This window comes from Bos grunniens, chromosome 12 (genome assembly GCF_055505025.1).
Source record: "Bos grunniens cultivar Pamir isolate PY7600 chromosome 12, Bosgru_T2T1.0, whole genome shotgun sequence".
NCBI lineage: Eukaryota > Metazoa > Chordata > Mammalia > Artiodactyla > Bovidae > Bos > Bos grunniens.
Genome location: NC_141176.1, coordinates 83,630,703 through 83,652,418, shown reverse-complemented (window position 1 = coordinate 83,652,418; position 21,716 = coordinate 83,630,703). Strand labels below are relative to the sequence as shown.

At 46.6% G+C, this 21,716-nt stretch overlaps 1 protein-coding gene and 1 long non-coding RNA gene across 3 annotated transcripts in view; one reads left to right on the top strand and one right to left on the bottom strand.

The window, feature by feature from the left end:
- The window catches only part of LOC147362013 (uncharacterized), a 137,079-nt gene that overhangs the window by 114,766 nt on the left and 597 nt on the right, over positions 1-21,716 (bottom strand). Inside the window, exon 2 of one of the 2 annotated variants that reach the window (XR_015138444.1) lies at positions 16,860-17,488. The exons of the other annotated variant lie outside the window; for it this stretch is intronic. This is a non-coding gene — a long non-coding RNA (uncharacterized LOC147362013). Of the gene's footprint in view, positions 1-16,859; positions 17,489-21,716 lie in introns of those variants that run through there. 2 annotated transcript variants of the gene reach the window in all.
- Positions 21,410-21,716, top strand: part of TMTC4 (transmembrane O-mannosyltransferase targeting cadherins 4) — a 56,227-nt gene continuing 55,920 nt past the window's right edge. Inside the window, exon 1 of the mRNA XM_086330517.1 lies at positions 21,410-21,492. The gene's annotated coding sequence lies outside the window, so the exon portion shown is untranslated. The remainder of the gene's footprint in view (positions 21,493-21,716) is intronic.

The following is a 21,716-nucleotide window of genomic DNA, read 5'->3' as shown; positions in this document are numbered from 1 at the left end:
GTCTCTTACTCACTTGCCTTTGCCCAGCTCTTCTATTTAACTTCATAGTTCAGATTCACAACTAGTCTTCCTGACTCCCTTTCCCCAAGTCTGAGTTCTGTGTGTTTTTTAGTTCCTAGTCTTTGCAAAGTCCCTGAGGCAAGAAAGGCAGTCATCACATTTCTTTGATTCAGTAATAAATGGATCCATAGCTCACTGTCATCCTATCATCTAGGCCAGGAACTCAACAGACCTTTTCCTCTGACCCCTAACTTTCCCTTCCACGTCCAATCACACCTTGGAAACTCCACACCTTGGAAACTCCTTTCCTAGAGGGGAAACCCCTGATTCGTGGTATTTGCCAGTTTCTGTACTGTAAATTCTTCTACCCAGGACCAGCTACATAATTTCTAGGGCCCTGTACAAAATTAAGATATAGCGTTGCTTGTTTAAACATGATTCCGAATTTCAAGACAGCAGCAAGAGAGCATTAAACCAAGCACAGTACGTGCCTGCGTGCTAACTCCCTTTAGTTGTGTCTGACTCTCTGTGATCTCATGGGCTTAGCCGGCCAGGCTCCTCTGTCCATAAAATTCTCCGGGCAAGAATACTGGAGTGGGTTGCCATGCCCTCCTCCAGGGGATCTTCACAACCCGGGGATCAAACCTGTGTCTCCTGCAGCTTCTACAGTGCAGGCGGATTCTTCACCACTGAGCCACCCGGGAAGCCCCTCTCTATACATATTTGAACTAAAATTCACGTACCTAAAATTCACCATCTTGAAGAGTACAATTCAGTGGCATTTAATACACTTGTATTCACCATCATTTCTGTCCTGTCCCAAGACATTTTCATGACCCCAAAAGGCAACGCTGTACCTTAAAAAGCGGACACTCTCCATTCCCCTCCCCCCAGTCCCAGGCAGCCACAATCGGCCTTCTGTCTCTTTGGATTTATCTATTCTGGATGTTTCATATCAATGGAAGCATACAATCCATGCCCTTTGCGCCTGGCTTCCTCCCCTTAGCCTCAAGCTTTCAAGGTTCATCCATCCACACTCTCACCTGTGTCCATGCTTCATTCCTTTGCCTGGCTGAGTCCTATTCACTTTACGGATCTCACTTTACGGATAGACCATATCCGTGAGTCCGCTCATCAGGTGACAGGCATTTGTGCTGGTCACCTTCTAGCTTATATGAATGATGTTGCAATAAGTTTCTGTGTGAACACATTTTCATTTCTCTTTGATGTACATCTAGGAGTGCAATTGCTGGATCATAGACTTATACTATATCCAAATTTTTTAGTGAATCTTCTCTCAAAAGGGACTGATGTAAGGTATGCTCAATCTGATTGAAACACGCACGTGGGAAGAGAGACCTAGAATGGGCTTTCCAATAACCCCCCGAGGGCTTCCTCCTCTTTGCAGCCGCGTGAGACCTCCAGGTACCAGACTAAGCTGGACTGAAATCATTTATTTCACATCTGAAACCTTGATTAGCCTACAATTCCCCTTGAGTCGGGGCCACACTTCATCTGTGTAACCTGAGTGTTTAGCATTTAGCACTGTGTCTAGCACATAAGGGTCAGCGAGTCTAAATCAATTTATGAATAATTTAATTAAGGCATTCATTCCTTCTGCAGTTTGGTCCTTCTTCTCTAAAACAAGAGAGTCAGAGAGCTGCTGCTAGGACATTAGCACTATCATCCAACAGGAGGAACAAGTAAATTTGGAGAGAAAGAAACCCCAGGTGCCCCAACAACGATGGTGATACCTCCACTTTAGGATGGTCCACTTAACTGGTGTGTAGGTTGGAAGTAAGCACCTTTGGGTATTTCCCATTTCGTAGTTCCAGGGCTCATTATCCCAAGCAAAATACAGTCTGAGATTAACACTGACACTAAAGCACAGTATCGTATCTGATAAAAATGATTTCAGTGATACACTGGTTATATTGCATCGTTACTGATCAGAATTTCTGGGTCTACAAGTTCACCCATTCTGCTTCTGCAAACTGATGAGTGTCTCCTAGGAGCATGAAGAAGGACACAGTTCATCTTTTAAATATGCAGGAAACTCAGCCCCAGTATTAAATGTAGCCATCTAAGAGCTCAGTTGGAGAAGGCAATGGCACCCCACTCTAGTACTCTTGCTTGGAAAATCCCATGGATGGAGGAACCTGGTAGGCTGCAGCCCATGGGGCCGCTAAGGGTCAGACACGACTGAGTGACTTCACTTTCACTTTCATGCATTGGAACAGGAAATGGCAACCCACTCCAGTGTTCTTGCCTGGAGAATCCCAGGGACAGGGGAGCCTGGTGGGCTGCTGTCTATGGGGTCACACAGAGACAGACACGACTGAAGTGACTTAGCAGCAGCAGCAGCAGCAGCAAGAGCTCAATTCTCTGCAATGGACTGCTGGACTGACATTACATGTTATCTGAATGCAGTGCCTGCCACTGAAGAACCTAGAAAAGAAGGCAACACACGGCTCTGTGTTAACTTACTGTCACTGCAATGAGATTTTTCTTTTCTTTTTCCCCCTGTAAACTCTCCCTTGATGTTGAAGAGCCAGGGCTAAAAACGATCAAACACCAATTAAGTCATAGCAATCTAAGAATTAGGAAAGATGATGACCTGGAAAGGACTGTCTGCACCTGAAAGATAAATTGAGAACATGCAGGGGAAGGAAATATTAATTCCGGGTTAAAATGTAGGACTTCAGTGTGGCAGACCATAATCAGAGACTGAATTCACCATGTCCTTCTACATCAGCCCTTCTCTCTGCATTTCCCATCACTGTGCCTGGTGCCTCGTCTCTCCAGAGACGCTAAGACTCAGGACTTGGCATCAGTTTTGATGCCTTCTTCTCTCTCATCCTGGGAGTCGGTTTCCATATCAACCAATCCAGCTTCCGGAACCCCTCACGTGCACCCCGTCCCTCACCGCCTGCTGCCACATCCTACAAATTATTTGAAGCCTTCAGTAACTCGGGATAATTAAAATAGCCTTGGAGCCAGCTTATTGCCTCCAGCCTCCTTCCTGCTTTGCCTGGCATTCAAAGCCATCTGTAACATGGTCCTGACTCACCTTTCTTCTCTGCAGTTAAAGTGAGCTATGCTTCTTCCCTGCACACATTCCTAACATCTCATGTGGGGTTCACATGAGATGAGAATTCACATGCAGGTCACTTGCTGAGGGACCTAGACAGGGGAGGGGAACAGCCTGGAAGAGAGGTGATTTCTGACACAGGGGAGCAGAGGGAAGACTTGGGGAGCTCTGTGTGAGGAGACAAAGCTGCTGTGGGAACCCCCGGACAGGGCTCTCAGAGTCCCAGGGACAGAGCTGTTGGAGGCAAAACACACCACTGTTTGTATAGGGGGCGGGGGTGGGGTGGAAGAAGAGAAAAGATGGAGGCCCCGGGAGGATTCGGGTGGATGATGACAGAGCCTGCTTTACCCACTTCCCTGCCTGGCATCCTACCCAAGTCACTAGGCAAGGCCTTCCCATCTCCACCTGCCCGAATCCTGACCAGTTTCACAGCTCAGATCAAAAATGTCAACAAGCCAACACATGAGTGCGCATACATACACACACACACACACACACACACACGCACATAAAGAGAGACGTGGACCCAGCCAGCCCTGGTGATCAGCTGAGTGGTCTGGGAATAGAACAGTTCCGGTCTCAGCCAGAGACACGGGCGTCTGAGGTACAAGGGGGAGCGGGCGGCCCAGCAGGTGTCCTTATAACAAAGGAAATTTGGAGTCTTCCCTGGTGGCTCAGTGGTTGAGAATCCACCCACCAATGCAGGAGACACAGGTTCGATCCCTGGCCCAGGAAGACTGCTTATGACATGGAGTAACCTAGCCCGTGCGCCACAACTATTGAGCCTGTGCTCTAGAGCCCGGGAGCCACAACTCCTGCGCCCATGCACCCTAGAGTCTGTGCTCCGCAACAAGAGAAGCCCACACATCACAGCTAGAGAGGAGCCCTTGCTCGCTGCAACTAGAGAAAAGCCTGCACGCAGCAAAAGACTCAGCACAAACTAAATAAATAAATAATTTTTTTTTTAAGGCAAAGGAAAGGAAATCTGAACATGCAGAGACCCCAGCAGCGTGCACAAAAACCACAGGACAGTCTGCAGCCGCGTGCAAGCCACGGAGAAAGGTCTTGAAAAAAGCAAAGTAGCTGACACCTTAATCAGACTTGCAGCCTCCAGAGTCATGAGAAAATAAATGTCTGGTTTAAGCCCCTCAGTCTGTGGTATTCTGCTCTGGCAGCTCCAGCAAACCAACAGAGCAGCCTTTCTTATTTGCCTGGGAGTTGGCTCACAGCCTGCAGGACGTGGCTTGAAACGTGTCCCCACAGTATGACCATCTTCATCTTCCCACCCAGGATGCCAGAAATCAGGGTGCTAAAGTCCACGGATGTCCCTTCCTGTGGGAGAGACTCAGAGGAAAACAGAGCATCCATCAACAACAGAGATAACACGAGTGTCCATTAAGATCTGAGCATAACCCCCGCTGTTGTGTGATTGAGGGAAGACACCAGAGGCGTTGGTTCTTCCAGACCAGAGGCTGGCTCAGCTTGATAAAGTGAATATGTTAGCACTTAAATCAGCTCTGATGGTTGGTCTAAAAGGAATCACGCAAGCATTAGGCACCAATGATGTACTGTCCAATTGCAACCTCTCCTGTTGATAAAGGCAGGACCTGCTGGAGCAGAGAGTGAGTGAGATGGAGTTGATGGATTTACTATGAGTTTTGTTGCCAATGTTTAGAGCTATAATCTTTTTCTACTTTTTTTTTTTTTTTAAATACACTGCTGCACTTCATGGAAATCTGATAACATTCTGGCAGGTCTTAAGAAAGGGACTGAATAATCTTGGCTTACTTAGATTAATTGCCTGCTGTAATTATCTGGAGAATGTCTTCATCCTTATTTTTCTTTTTTTTTCTCAGTTCTTGCCTTTCAGAGTTTTTATCAGCGGGTGATATGTTCGAGACTGTTGGGATGGTGGAAGAGAGAAAACAATTACTAAGACACTTGTGACTCTAAAGGCACTTGCCTAAACTTCTTCCCCTCTTCGTGTACCTCTGGGCCCCTAGGACCCACCTCCAGGGAAGCCAGCATCACCTCTGAGAGACATAGGGTTCAATTTGCAGCTGGAGAAATGAAAAGGAGGCTGGTCTGTGGTGGAGGTGACTTAAGGTGGAGGATTCCGACGTGTGGAAAAGACGGGAAAGTTACAAATGGGAGGGGCTACCCTGGTAGCTCAGTTGGTAAAGAATCCGCCTGTAATGCGGGAGACCCCAGTTCAATCCCTAGAGAAGGGATCGGCTACCCACTCCAGTATTCTTGGACTTCCCCGGTGGCTCAGACAGTAAAGAATCCACCTGCAATGTAGGAGACTTGGGTTCAATCCCTGGGTTGGGAAAATCCCCTGGAGGAGGGCATGGCAACCCACTCCAGTATTCTTGCCTGGAGAATCCCATGGACAGAGGAGCCTGGTGGGCTGCAGTCCTTAGGGTCGCAAAGAGTCAGAAACAATGGAAGGAAGTAAGCAGCAGCAGCAGGATATCATGGGAAGGAGAAGTTTAATCGGAAAGAAGAGAAAGAAAAGAGGAGTTGTGGGTTGAATTGTGACCACCCACCCCAAACACACGTTGAAATCCTAATCCCCGTACCTGTGAACATGGTCTTATTTGGAAATAGCAAAAGTGGAAATAGCAATTTATTTGGAAGTTGCTCAGTCATGTCTGACTCTTTGTGATCCTATGGGCTGTAGCCCGAAAGGCTCCTCTATTCTTGGAATTCTCCAGGCAGCATACTGGAGTAAGTGGCCATTCCTTTCTCCAGGGGATCTTCCCGACCCAGGTATTGAACCCAGGTCTCCCACATTGCAGGCGGATTCTTTACCATCTGAGCCACCAGGGAATAGGGTCTTTGCAGATGTCATCAGGTTAAGATGAGGTTACACTGGAGTGGCTCAGCAGTAAAGAATGTGCCTGCAAATGGAGGAGACAAAAGAGATGTGGGTTCAATCCCTAGGTTGGGAAGATCCCCTGGAGGAGGGCATGGAACTCACTCCAGCATTCTTGCCTGGGAAATCCCACAGACAGAAGAGCCTGGTGGGCTATAGTTCACAGGGTCACAAAGAGTTGGACACAACTGAAGCAACTGAGCGAAGCTCCCATATTGGAGTAGGATGGGTCCTAATGCAACAAGACTGGTATCCTTATAAGAAGAGGAACATTTGTTTCCGTTTTTATTTTACTATTGGAGAATAATGCTTTACAATGCTTCCTGCTGTAGGAAGAGGAACATTTGGATACAGTCAGTCACAGAGGGAAAAGACGGTGATGAGAAGGCAGAGGAAGAGACTGGAGCGATGCTGCTACAACCCAAGGAAAGCCTGGAGCCATCAGAAACCGGAAGAGGCGACAATGGATCCTCCCCTGGAGGCTTCAGAAGGAGCCAATGCCTTGATTTTGGACTTCTGGCTTCTACAACTACAAGAGAATATATTTCCATTGTTTTAAGCCCCCGGTTTGTGGTACTTTGTTATCACGGCCCCGGGAAACAGAAACAAGGAAAGAGTATAAAGAAAGACGTTTCCTACAGGCGCCTGCTTCTAAAGTGGCTGACAAGCTGGGAGCACCGCAAACATGCTTGAATTAACACACTAGGACGAGGGTGACCACAATTGTACACAAGGTGCTCAGAACAAAAATGGGAGAGGAACTAAAGTGAGAACCCATTTCATGTATCTCTTCTTTCTTCCCATCGCCTAGCTCAGTGCCTTTCAGAAAATAGATGTTTAACGGAAGTGTTAATCAACTGATGAATTCATTTCCACCATCAGCTAAAGCTTATTTTTATGGACTCAGGTTGCACAGTTCTGCAATGAGGTAATTTGTTCTCTGGACTTAAAACAGCTATTCCATTGATCTAAAAAAACGACTGGGAATCTCATCATGGATCATTTTATCTCCTGTACAAAGGGATGAAGGAGAGAAGAACCAGGAGTCCAGAAAAGAGGAAGGAGAAGAGGAAGAAAGAGAGGGGAGAGAATAAATTATGAGAAGAAAGAAAAGGAGTTGTTTCAGCCTTAAATGTAGGAGAAGTGATGAGGGCAGCTTACTCATGGTTCATTGATAATTGTAACATTTGTGAAATAAAATTAAACTTTCCTTGCCTCTCAAACTGGCAAAGATGAAATATATTGGTAAAACATATTTGGGGAAGATATGGAGAAATAGATTTCCATGGACTGTTGCAAGAAATATAAATGGATGTAACCTTTCTAGAAATCTTTGTATATTTTCACTAGCAATCCCACTTCAAGGAATTTATCTTAATATAATAATCACAAAATGTGAAAATGTAGGCATAATGATATTTAGCCTTGTTTATAATGATGAAAATTGGAAGCAACTGACGTGGGCTTCGAAAGGAAAGTAAGCAAATTATGGTACGGACAACCTGATAATCTCCAACCATAGTAAGTGATTTCTAGATCTTAGATTTACATAAATGGAAAGATGCCCATCACAAATTATTGAGTAATGATGTCGGTTATAGAATATGTATAGTATGGTGGTGGTGGTTTAGTTGCTAAGTTCTGTCCAACTCTTGCATCCCCATGGACTGTAGCCCATCAGGCTCCTCTGTCCATGGGATTCTCCAGGCAAGAATACTGGAGTGGGTTGCTATTTCCTTCTCCAGGGGATCTTCCCAACCCAGGGATCGAACCCGGGTCTCCTGCATTGCAAGCAGATTCCTTACCCACTGAACTACAAGGGAAACCCAATGTATAAATGTATGCTGCTGCTGCTGCTGCTGCTAAGTCACTTCAGTCGTGTCCGACTCTGTGCGACCCCAGAGACGGCAGCCCACCAGGCTTCCCCGTCCCTGGGATTCTCCAGGCAAGAACACTGGAGTGGGTTGCCATTTCCTTCTCCAATGCATGAAAGTGAAAAGTGAAAGTGAAGTTGCTCCGTCGTGTCCAACTCCTAGAGATCCCATGGACTGCAGCCGACCAGGCTCCTCTGTCCATGGGATTTTCCAGGCAAGAGTACTGGAGTGGGGTGCCATTGCCTTCTCCGTATAAATGTATAGTATACATTTATTAAAACCGTGTACATACATAGTATATAAAGCATACTTTTAAAAACCATGTACATATATGTACATACAGGTCTGTGTGCACCAATATGGTCACCATTGTGAGGTAGAATTTCTAGTGTTTTGTCTCTTTATTATTCTGCTTCATATTAAATGTTTTATGAAAAGTAACATTTTTAAACATAAAACTAATTTTGAAAAGAGCTACCAAAACAGCAACAATAACAGCATTTGCAACAGCTCCACATTATACCTAGACCTTTTCTATATCAGCTACTCCTTAGAGATGACAGCATCTCTTCCTTTTATAAAACAAATGCTCTAAAAAAAAAAAAAAGAAAAAGACACAGTGCACTTTGGCAAACGCCAGAAGAAAACTAATAGAATGCGTGTCATCATTTATTCTCAGTGAGATCATTCTACCCAACTCTCTTGAATGATTCTCCAGAAATAAGAATGACATAATTGTAGGCAGGAAGCCAGAGTTTTCATAACAACAAGGGGGAAAGGAAGGATTCAGTTACCTAGTGGTGACTTGAAACGAGAAGAAAATTAGGCAAAAATGTCACTGACAGCCTTGTAACTGGTTGAGCTACTTTATCAACCTGGAGAAAATCAAGATCCTTATCCATGTTATTTTTCTCATTTCCTGCTTGAGTCATCACCCGCCCTATTCATCAGAAATGTCATTATCTCCTTCTGGAAATCTTCCATATACCTGCCATTTCAGTGCCAAGAATTCAAAGTTGAATTGCTCAGCCCCCAAAGACCAGGCAGAGGAAAACCTGAGTTGTGCAGGTTAAGCCCGGTACCCTCGCTCCATAGAAATCACCATGTTTGATAGATGCCCAGTTGGCAATTAAGGCTTCTTGGTTTCTGACACAACTGTACCCTTGACTAGAGCTTAGGAGATAACACATTTAGTTCAGCCACATGCTCAACCATTTCTCCAGCATGAGTCTTGTCCAGAACATTTAGATTTAGGAAGCCCGCAAATATTTGTGTTGTGCTGAGCCTAGTTCACCAGCCCAGATATCTTCCCTCCTAAACAGATCAATGTAGATGGATAGAGAGGTAGATAGATAGATACAGACAGGCTGATGAATGGATAGATACACGAGTTCCCATTTGAGTCCTAGGTGGGTTTTCCCATCAACAGACTTCAGCTGGGTTGGGGCCACTCCAATTCATCAGAAAAAGTCTGTAGAACACGAAATCTCAATAGTGAATGTGCAGGGGGACTTCCCTAGTCATCCAGGCATTAAGACTCTCTGCTTCCACTGCAGGGGGTGCAGGTTCCATCCCTGGTTAAGGAACTAGATCCCACATGCTACATAGCATGGCCAAAACATTTTTAAAAATTAAAAAATGAACGAACACTGAAAGTGTAGGAAATAAGCCTCAGTCGCTTTCCTCTCACATTTACCTGCCTTCTGACTCAGTAACCATCTCTGCCAAACCACAGGTGCTGTTTTTTTGGGGAACAGAGTCTCAAAGAGCTCCTGTTAAATTACACCAAAAGCTTCTCCAGGGTAATGGATCCCTATTCACCTAACATTCATATCACTAACAGCAGGCTTGGAAGTGACTTCCCAAATCGCCCCCCCCACAACAAAAGTCTACTCTAAAGAGATTTGTTACAGACAACTTAGAAGAATAGTAGCACCTCAGTCGTGTCCAACTCTTTTGCAACCCTCATGGACTTTAGCCCACCGGGCTCCTCTGTCCATGGAAGTTTGCAGCCAAGAATACTGGAGTGGGTTGCCATGCCTGCCTCCAGGGGATCTTCCCCACCCAGGGATCGAATCCCCATCTCCTGCATATCCTGCATTGGCAGGTGGATTCTTTACCACTTCGCCACCTGGGAAGTTTTTCTCTGTTATAAAATCCTTAATTCTGCCTAACTGGACATCCTATTTAGAAGCTGTCATTTAAACAAAAAGAGGAGGGCAGGGAAGCTGCTTGTATAGCTGCCTTAAAATCCCCTCCTCCGTTTTTAATATGAGTCAAGACTGACTCTCCTGAATCTGCCCAAATGACTCTAGGGGCACGCTGCACATCAAAATAGTTCAAGAAAATGATTTCTCCCCCGAGTAAGATCACTGAGTGACCTGAGACCTGCACTGGACATAAAGCTTTTGTATCATTACGTTCAAGCATTCTTATTTTATCTCTGCCTTCGGGACAGAGTTAAAGAATCCGCCTGCCAATGCAGAAGATGCAAGAGACACAGGTTTGATCCCTGGGTTGGGAAGATCCCTTGGAGTAGGAAATGGCAACCCACTCCAGTATTCTTGCCTGGAGAATCCCATAGACGGAGGAGTCTGATGGGTTACAGTCCACCGGGTCACATAGAGTTGGACACGACTGAGCACACACAAAGTATCTCTCCTTTATATTTTATCAATAAGCATAGAGATTCTTGCAGCTGGGTGACTAACACTGAAACACATAAGACGTCAGTTCAGTTCAGCTCAGTCACTCAGTCGTGCCCAACTCTTTGTGACCCCAGGGATTGCAGCACACCAGGCCTCCCTGTCCATCACTAACACCTGGAGTTTACTCAAACTCATGTCCACTGAGTCTGTGATGCCATCCAACCATCTCATCCTCTGTCATCCCCTTCTCCTCCTGCCTTCAATATTTTCCAGCATCAGGGTCTTTTCCAATGAGTCAGCTCTTCCCATCAGGTGCCCAAAGTATTGGAGTTTCAGCTTCAGCATCAGTCCTTCCAGTGGTATTCAGGACTGATTTCCTTTAGGATGGACTGGTTGGATCTCCTTGCAGTCCAAGGGACTCTCAAGAGTCTTCTCCAACACCACAGTTCAAAAACATCAATTCTTTGGTGCTCAGCCTTCTTCACAGTCCAACTCTCACATCCATACATGCCCACTGGAAAAACCATAGCCTTGACTAGACAGACCTTTGTTGGCAAAGTAATGTCTCTGCTTTTGAATATGCTGTCTAGGTGTGCTTTCCCTGTGGCTCAGCTGGTAAAGAATCTGCTTGCAATTTGGAAGACCTGGGTTCAATCCCTGGGTTGGGAATATCCCCTAGAGAAGGGAAAGGCTACCTACTCCAGTATTCTGGCCTGACTCTCGCAAAGAGTCAGACAGGCCTGAGTGACTTTCACTTTCACAGGTTAGTCATAATTTTTCTTTCAAGGAGAAAGCATCTTTTAATTTCATGGCTGCAGTCACCATCTGCAGTGGTTTTGGAGCCTAAAAAAGTACAGTCTGTCACTGTTTCCATTGTTTCCCCATCTATTTGCCATGAAGTGATGGGACCAGATGCCATGCTCTTAGTTTTCTGAATGTTGAGCTTTAAGCCAACTTTTTCCTCTCTCCTCTTTCACTTTCATCAAGAGGCTCTTTAGTTCTTCTGCTCTTTGTGCCATAAGGGTGGTGTCACCTGCATATCTGAGGTTTTTGATATTTCTCCCAGCAATCTTGATTCCAGCTTGTGCTTCATCCAGCCCAACATTTCTCATGACACACCCTGAATATAAGTTAAATAAGCAGGGTAACAATATACAGCCTTGATGTACTCCTTTCCTTATTTGGAACCAGTCTGTTGCTCCATGTCCAGTTCTAACTGTTGCTTCCTGACATCACAGAGAGACTTGGAAAATTAGTGACTGCCACAGCTGAGTCTTTCAAACTTGGAAATAAGATTCAAAAGTAGGTGGCATGTCCTTTTACCGTCATAATGAGTATACTGGGTTGAAAAGTGTCCCCTCCCTGCCTCTCAGAGCCATGCCCTTTCCGGAACCTCGGAATGTGACTGTGTTTGGAAATAGGATCTTTGCAAATGGAATTAGTCAAGATGAGGTCACACTAAAGTACCATGGGACCCTAATCCAGTATGACTGGTGTCCTTATCGAGAGGAAACACAGGGAAACGACAGGCTCACAGGGATGAACACCATGTGATGACGGAGGCAGAGACTGGGGTGGTGTGTCTACAAGCCAAGCAACACCAAGCATCGCCAGGCACCACCAGCAGCTTGAAGAGATGCTGGTTCCTCACTCACAGCCTCCAGAAGGAACGGGTGGTGGTGACACGCTGATTTCAGACTTCTTTTCTCTTGAACTGTGAGAGAATAAACTTTACGTGGTTTTAAGCCACTCAGTTTACGATAATTTGTTACAACAGCCCTGGGAAGCTAGCACATTGGGGGCATTATTTAACAGACTCAGCCAAGTATTACTGACTTTTTTTAGGGGACTGCCTGTAGCTGCTTTTTCTACTTACTATTAGGTAAGAGTTCCATCACTGTGAATTTACATGTTAATCTGTAGACCTTGCATCTAATCTGTAGACCACTCCACTGGTGATGCAAGTTGTTTCTGTCTGGTCAAAAGGTTACAATTTTACTGTCCTGAATGACATTAACCAATTTTAGCTCAAACTCAGCAAAGTTATATCCGAATGTTTTATATATGTGTTATATCTGGTGGAGATAATTCTCTGTGCCCGTACTGTCCTAGGCATGATGTATACATCAACTCATTTGGCCCATACATCTGTAAAATCAGTAATAATAGCAAACTCCAGGTGGATATTAGGTTCATATAAAATAATCCATGAAAGCATGACACATGCTGAAACATGGTAAGTTGTCAGTGAACTGTTATTATTGTTCACTGTTATGTTAGCATAATATTTATTTTAAATAGAGATTTAAGGTAAGACAGCTGAGATGAAGAGAAGAGGATAAGATGCAGGAAGACAGCAAAGGCTGAGGAAATAAAGATGCAGGTTTTGAAATTCTTGGCCATGTGGGGGCAAGAGAGTGAACAGATAAATCTTGACCTGTTCCTGGCCAGGCTGTCTGACCTCCCCTCCCAGCTCTGCCAAGTCCAGCTGTTATATAACTCTGCTGTGTCTCAAGGCCCACATCTATCAGCAGAGGGGTAGTAAGAGTTGATCTACCTTATACAGTAAATAGGTTATACATTAGGGTTTCCCAGGTGGTACCAGCATTAAACAACCCATCTGCCAATGCAGGAGACATTAAGAGACAAAGATTTGATCCCTGGGTCAGGAAGATCCCCTGAAGGAGGGCATGACAACCCACTCCAGTATTCTTGCCTGGAAAATCCTATGGACAGAGAAGCTTGGTGGGCTATTTGAGTTAATATATACAACATGCCTAGGATGCTGTGGGCACAGAGCAAGCTGTCTAGGTTAGCTATTTATTTCCTCCTCTAATATCACACTGCTTTCACCAATTATTTTACAATTTGAAGTTTAGGTTCAAATATAACCTCATAGGGTACACAAGCGCTGTGGCTTAATCTATTTCTGCTTTATTGACTATGCCAAAGCCTTTGACTGTGTGGATCACAATAAACTGGAAAATTCTGAAAGAGATGGGAATACCAGACCACCTGATCTGCCTCTTGAGAAATCTGTATGCAGGTCAGGAAGCAACAGTTAGAACTGGACATGCAACAACAGACTGGTTCCAAATAGGAAAAGGAGCTCATCAAGGCTGTATATTGTCAGCCTGTTTATTTAACTTATATGCAGAGTACATCATGAGAAACGCTTGACTGGAAGAAACACAAGCTGGAATCAAGATTGCTGGGATAAATATCAATAACCTCAGATATGCAGATGACACCACCCTTATGGCAGAAAGTGAAGAGGAACTAAAAAGCCTCTTGGTGAAAGTGAAAGTGGAGAGTGAAAAAGTTGGCTTAAAGCCCAACATTCAGAAAATGAAGATCATGGCATCCGGTCCCACCACTTCATGGGAAATAGATGGGGAAACAGTGGAAACAGTGTCAGACTTTATTTTTCTGGGCTCCAAAATCACTACAGATGGTGACTGCAGCCATGAAATTAAAAGACGCTTACTCCTTGGAAGGAAAGTTATGACCAACCTAGATAGCATATTCAAAAGCAAAGACATTACTTTGCCAACAAAGGTCCGTCTAGTCAAGGCTATGGTTTTTCCTGTGGTCATGTGTGGATGTGAGAGTTGGACTGTGAAGAAGGCTGAGCTCCAAAGAATTGATGCTTTTGAACTGTGGTGTTGGAGAAGACTCCTGAGAGTCCCTTGGACTGCAAGGAGATCCAACCAGTCCATTCTGAAGGAGATCAGCCCTGGGTGTTCTTTGGAAGGAATGATGCTGAGGCTGAAACTCCAGTACTTTGGCCACCTCCTTTGAAGAGTTGACTCATTGGAAAAGACTCTGATGCTGGGAGGGATTGGGGGCAGGAGGAGAAGGGGACGACAGAGGATGAGATGGCTGGATGGCATCACTGACTCGATGGACGTGAGTCTCAGTGAACTCCGGGAGTTGGTGGTGGACAGGGAGGCCTGGCGTGCTGCGATTCATGGGGTCGCAAAGAGTCGGACACGACTGAGCGACTGATCTGATCTGATCTGATCTGACCTAATGTTGAAAATGCACATTAAAAATGAAAATGTATAGAAATATCATGTAAATATGATGCTTTGTTAAAAATATGATGCTTTAAGATTAAGCAAATGAAACCCTTTGGCATTCTTTCGAAAGCATTTTTTTATCCATATAAAAATACCAAAAAAAAAAAAAAAATTCTACACCAGGCAAATATTGATTGACCTACAAAAGTTCTCACAACTCTTACAGAAATCAGGGAATTCTAAAAATAGAAATGATTGTGAGTCTCTTGAAAAGAGGAACACTCAGGAGAAATAAAGACAGGAGGCAGTTAATTTAAGAGAGAGCAGATAGACTGCTAACTGGTTAATGTGGGTGAACAGGTCAAAATATAAGATGTTTCAGAAAAGTAGACAGTTCACGAATGCGAAGTTCATGTTATTTAGCATCATTAAATTCTTTTTAGTTCAGTGGGAAAACAAGTATCTATTCTAACCTGTGTCTGCGTTAAATTTTTTCTTAGTTTTAAGAGACCATGATCCATATTATTTATTTTTTCTCCTTCATCTTCAGCCTCTCCCTCTCTTCTGGTTCTTACTTCTCAGCATACAAACAAATTCAAATCTTTTATGTGTTAAAAATAAAATTCTCAGGACTTCCCTGGCAGTCCAGTGGTTAAGACTCTGCGTTTCCAATGCGAGGGGGCACAGGTCCATCGCTGGTAGGGGAATTAAGATTCCGCATGCTGTGTGGAGAGGTTAAAAAAATAAAAATCTCCCTCGATATTCTGCTCTTCCAAGTGCCATCTGATAAAACATACTGATAGGGGACTTCCCTTGTGGTACAGTGGACAAGAATGCATCTGCCAATGTAGGGAATACAAGTTCGATCCTTTGTCCGGGATGATTCCACTTGCCCAGAATGACTAAGCCCATGAGCCAGAACTACTGAAGCCCGCGTGCCCTGAGCCCCTACTCTGCAACAAGAGAAATCTACCTCAACGAGACGCCCGTGCACCATAACAAAGACAGAGAAACTCGAAGTAGGAACTGCAACCAGAGAAATCCCGCATGTAGCCAAAAAATTAAATAAAAAGTCTTTTTAAAAATATAAAATAAGATTACATTTTCAAAGCATCCGCACAGTGCCTGGCATACATTAACTCACTTTCCATGAGTGTGGTGACCCCGGAGCTCCTACCCAAGGGGCTGGGGCTGGGGGGTAGGGGTCAGTGGATGGCCCAGCAGCAGGGAGACGTTTTCTGTAGCTTACACTTCTTCTTTTTTTTTTTTTTTTTAAAGATTTTTACGATTTTTTTTCGCCGCGGACCCCGTGCGCTCGCTTCGTGGCGAAGGAGGCGCGACCCCCCGGCCCGACGGTGCGACCCGCCAGGGGCGCTCTGGGGACAGTCCGCCCCGCCCCGACCCACCCCGGGTTGGAGGCGGGCCGGGGTGGGAGTAGCTTACACTTCTTATTAAACCATAAGATTGTGACAGGCAGAATCAGCACCCTGCTTATCTTTATATTCTCCACAGAGCCTGCCACCGTGCTCAGTACATAGTATGAAATCATTTTGATCACGGCTAGCTCAGCAGTTCATGGAGCACAACACCCCTGGTTTAAGCCAGAAGATTCCAATTCTGACTCCAAACACTGCTAGTAACACGCAGAATGACTTTCAGAAATGTACTTCTCTCTGAGAGACACCATGGACTGTCTGCAAGATGCGGTCCTTGCCTCCATGGAAGTCTAATGATGGAGATCGACTTGATATAATGAGCATGTGGTTAGTTAGTAACAATGGTGATAAGAACTATGAGAGCATATTCAGAGGCACCTAAGGGTGTTGAAAGAGAAAATTCAAGGAAGGCTTTTCTGAGCGATGGACACTTGCACAGAGACCCGAGTATGGATTAGTCGAGAGTCATGGAGGTGAGCAGAGGGGAGCACTTTCGGGTATGTGAAAAGTCCAAGATGGACAGGAGCAGAGCGCCCTGTAGGACTAGAAGGGGCCCACATGGCTCAGCTCAGGAAACAGAGGTGACAGGGCCATGAGATAACTCAGGGGAAGCAGGCAAGGGGCCAGGTCAGACAGCAGCATTGGGGCCTTCAGCCTAAGAACACTGGGAGCAGGGAATCGTCCTGGGGGTCGGAAGTAAGGAGTATATTGTCTGTAGAGAATTGAAAGTGAAAGTGAAGTCACTCAGTCGTGTCCGACTCTTTGCGACCCCATGGACTGTAGCCTACCAGGCTCCTCTGTCCGTGGGATTTTCCAGGCAATAGTACTGGAGTGGATTGCCATTTCCTTCTCCAGGGGATCTTCCCAAACCAGGGATTGAACCCGGGTCTCCCGCATTGTAGACAGACACTTTATTTTATTTATTTTATTATGTATTATAAATGTTACAAATGACATAAAGGATTGTAACACACAGTTTGCAAGTAATGATAAAAGCAGGCAAATACTCTTTTTCCTGCAAATTCTACATAGTTGATGGAATCTCATGGAACACTTTTGTTGCTTTTTGCTAAAGGCTTGTGTGTATATCAATCTGGCTGTGGTGTTGACCATGTGGTGATGTCCATGTGTAGAGTCTTCTCTTGTGTTGTTGGAAGAGGGTGTTTGCTGTGACCAGTGCGTTCTCTTGGCAAAACTCTATTAGCCTTTGCCCTGCTTCATTCCATATTCCAAGGCCAAATTTGCCTGTTACCCCAGGTGTTTCTTGACTTCCTACTTTTGCATTCCAGTCCCCTATAATGTAAAGGACATCTTTTTGGGGTGTTAGTTCTGAAAGGTCTTGTAGGTCTTCATAGAACCATTCAACTTCAGCTTCTTCAGCATTACTGGTTGGGGCATAGGCTTGAATTACTGTGATATTGAATGGTTGGCCTTGGAAATGAACAGAGATCATTCTGTCGTTTTTGAGACTGCATCCAAGTACTGCATTTCAGACTCTTTCATTGACCACGATGGCTACTCCATTTCTTTAAGGGGTTCCTGCATAAGAGTAGATATAATGGTCATCTGAGTTAAATTCACCCATTTCAGTCCATTTTAATTAGCTGATTTTAGAATGTCGACATTCACTCTTGCCATCTCCTGTTTGACCACTTCCAATTTGCCTTGATTCATGGACCTGACATTCCAGGTTCCTATGCAATATTGCTCTTTACAGCATCAGACCTTGCTTCTATCACCAGTCACATCCACAACTGGCTGTTGTTCTTTGCTTTGGCTCCATCCCTTCATTCTTTCTGGAATTATTTCTCCACTGATCTCCTGTAGCATATTGGGTACCTACCGACTTAGGGAGTTCCTCTTTCAGTATCCTATCATTTTGCCTTTTCACACTGTTCATGGGGTTCTCAAGGCAAGAATACTGAAGTGGTTTGCCTTTCCCTTCTCCAGTGGACCACATTCTGTCAAGGAAAGTTATGACCAACCTAGATAGCATATTCAAAAGCAGAGACATTACTTTGCCAACAAAGGTCCGTCTAGTCAAGGCTATGGTTTTTCCAGTGGTCATGTATGGATGTGAGAGTTGGACTGTGAAGAAAGCTGAGTGCCAAAGAATTGATGTTTTTGAACTGTGGTGTTGGAGAAGACTCTTGAGAGTCCCTTGGACTGCAAGGAGATCCAACCAGTCCATTCTAAAGGAGATCACCCTGGGATTTCTTTGGAAGGACTGATGCTAAAGCTGAAACTCCAATATTTTGGCCACCTCATGGGAAGAGTTGACTCATTGGAAAAGACCCTGATGCTGGGAGGGATTGGGGGCAGGAGGAGAAGGGGACGACAGAGGATGAGATGGCTGGATGGCATCACCAACTCAATGGACATGGGTTTGGGTGAACTCCAGGAGTTGGTGATGGGCAGGGAGGCCTGGTGTGTTGCGATTCATGGGGTCGCAAAGAGTCGGACACGACTGTGTGACTGAACTGAACTGTGTGTATATCCAACCAATGCTTGTACTCTTTGCAACCCCATGGACTGCAGCCTGCCAGGCTTCTCTGTCTGTAGGGATTCTCCAGGTAAAAATACTGTAGTGGGTGACCATGCCCTCCTCCAGGGAATCTTCCCAACCCAGGGACTGAACCCAGTTCTCCCACATTGCAGGTGGATTCTTTACCGTCTGAGCCACCAGGGAAGTCCAAGAATACTGGAGTTGGTAGACTATCCCTTCTCCAGGGGAACTTCTCAACCTAGGAATCGAACTAGGGTCTCCTGCATTGCAGGCAGATTCTTCCAGCTGTGCTGGCAGTTGATGGAATCTCACGGAACGCTTTTGTTGATTTTTGCTAAGGGGTTGTGTCTATATCCAACCAATGCTTGTAATTCAGCCATGATTTCACAAATGGAATTGCATCTCAATCTGCTCTTTTCCCAATACATTCATTGTCATTAAATCTGATACGTCATCTGTTCAACTATGTCTCACCTTTGTATGAATCAAGGCCACTAAATTAAGATCTTTTCATGTCATCACTAAACGCAACAGATTTTTAAGTTTCATCTGCATTATTATTTCCTCCATCACTTTCTTAAATCTAGCAAAGAAGGAAGTGGACAAAACATCAAATCAAGCCCTGATTTGTGTTTGCCAATTTCCATGGTGTAAATGACAGAGGATGAAATGGTTGGATGACATCACGACTCAAAGGACACGAGTTTGAGTAAGCTCTGGGAGATGGTGATGGACAGGGAAGCCTGGCACGCTGCAGTCCATGGGGTTGCAAAGAGTCACACACCACTGAGCCACTGAATTGAACTGAGATACTCCCACAGTGGTTGACCGCAATCTCCCAGTGTGACAACACTGAATGTGGGTTAGGAAGCACACGCAGTAGCACAGCACTACACACAGCAGTGAAAAGGAGAGAATTGTTCAGATTTGATCCACATGTCACAAGTAGAGTCTTGGTGACTTGTTAACATACCAAGGGTGATGGCAGATTGGGGAATTACTGGAAGCGTCACCATGACAGGGAGCCCTGAAGAGGAGCGAGCAGCGAGAGCACGCCTCTCACTTTGCACGAGTTCCATTCGAGGTCCTGGTGACAACCAAGTGGAGAAGCTGATTAGGAAGCTAGATACACAGGTTTGGAGCTCAGAGAAGGAAGGATCCAAACTGTAAATTTGGAAGATATTCACTGAAATGTTGGCAGTGTGTTAAATCATGCAGGGAAAAATTGTGGCTTCAAAGCAAAGGGCTGAGATCTTTCAAATACATCACTTGTATGTTATCAAGAAGCAGACCCAGAGCAAGCCAAGGAGACTGGAGGGGGAACTGGGTGGATTATCGCTCTTACCAGAGTGTTCTAAGAAGGAAGAAAGACTTTGCTAAGAGATTAGGTATAACGAAGTAGGACAGTGTCCTTTGTATTACTAACTGCAGGTAGCCAAGACAGTTTCAGTGGAATGCAGAAATCAAGAACTGAGTGCGATCTGGGAGACCAGAGAAGCGTGGGCAGACAACCTTTCAAGGAGTTCAGCTACAGAGAGTAGGAGCAAGGCAAGAGGGGCAGCTGGAAGGGCACCTGGAGGGGAGGAAGGTTTGGGGTTCATGAAATGCCTATGACTCGGGTCCAGTGAAGAGGGAGATACTGATCTAAGATAGGACTCTGATACTGGAGGAAAAGCAGGATGGAGGGAAGGTTCAGAATCCATGTTTTTAGTAACAGTAGTAGCTTTGTAAGTTTCAGATTTCCCTGGTGGTTCAGACGGTAAAGCATCCGCCTGCAATACGGGAGACCTGGGTTCAATCCCTCGGTTGGGAAGATCCTCTGGAGGGAATGGACTTCCCACTCCAGTATTCTGGCCTGGAGAATCCCAGGGACAGAGGAGTCTGGTGGGCTACAGACCATGGGATCGCAAAGAGCTGGACACGACTGAGCGACTTTCACTTTTCATCCTTGGGTCCAGAAGACTCCCCTGGAGGGAATGGTCACCCACTCCAGTCTTCTGGCCTGCAGAATCCCATGGACAGAGGCTACAGTCCATAGTGCCTCAAAAAGTCGGACACGACTGAACGACTAACACTTTGTAGGTTTGGCAATGGCAAGTGGAGAAAGTTTCTCTTTTTCCTTGACACGGGAGGCAGAAAAATCTTCTAAGAATGGGGGTTATGAAACGCGCGGAGTGGCAATGTGGTTGGGAGAGGAAGTTCAGGACAAAAATGACTTGGATGCAGAAGCTGGCAGGATTCGTGGGTCAGCAGGAGATGCGAGACTAGAGCCGTGGAACGGGGTCTGCTAAAAACAAAGGCGGGATAGCAGCAGGGCCTTGGACGGAAGAACGCAGTTGCATCGGGTCTTTCCCGAGACGCAGAAAGTTGAGACACACACTCGAAACAGCTCCTCCCAGGCAAGAGGAAGTCTAGCGTCCGGGTCGCTGCGATCCAGCTCCCTTTCCTGCAGGGACGCGGCAGCACCCCTCCGCCGAGCGCCACCGGCAGCAAGAGGAGCGCCGGACAAGCCGGGAACGGGCTCCAGCGCCGCAAGGGGCACGGGGAAGCGCCTACAGGCCAGCGGCGGCCCCCGCAGCCCGCCGCCCGGGGCCGCCGCCTCCAGCCGCCGGAGCCCCACCCGGGGCTCCACGCCCAGGACTCCGCTTCCTCCTCTGGCGCTGAGTCCGCCTCTCAGTCGCTGGCGGCTCCCTGCGCCGCGGCTCGCGCCCCTGGCCTGACGTCACCGGCGCGTCCGCCAATGAGCTGGAGAGGGACCGGCGGCGCCCGCGAAAGTGACGGCAGGTATAGCCAATGGCCGCGAGGAGAGGGCGGGCCGAGGCGGCGGAGATGTGAGGGGGGCGCCCGCGCGCGTGGGGAGCTGCGGGCCTTGCGGGCGAGCGCGCGGCGCGGGCGCCGCGGGGCGGGGGAACGCGGCGGGGGGCGGGGGCGCGGCGCGCGCGGCCCCTCCCCCTGCCCAGCTCGGGGCAGGCTCCCGTAGCCGCCGGACTGCCCGCGTCCGCCGGGGAGATGCGGCCGCCGCTCGGGCTCCTTGCAGGTAACACGCGGGGCGGCCCCTGCAGGGCTGAGGGCACCGTGGCTGGGCAAGCGGAGTTGGGCGCCGAGCGGACGCGGGCGGTCCCCACTGCCCGCCGCGCCCCGAGCCCCGGCAGTCCGAGCCGGGCCCGGCGGCGGCGCGGCTGAAGGAGTTGGCTCCGGGACCTGGGCTGCGGCCGGGGCCGGGGTCACGGCGGATGCGGGCCCTGGAGCCGTGCGCCCGGG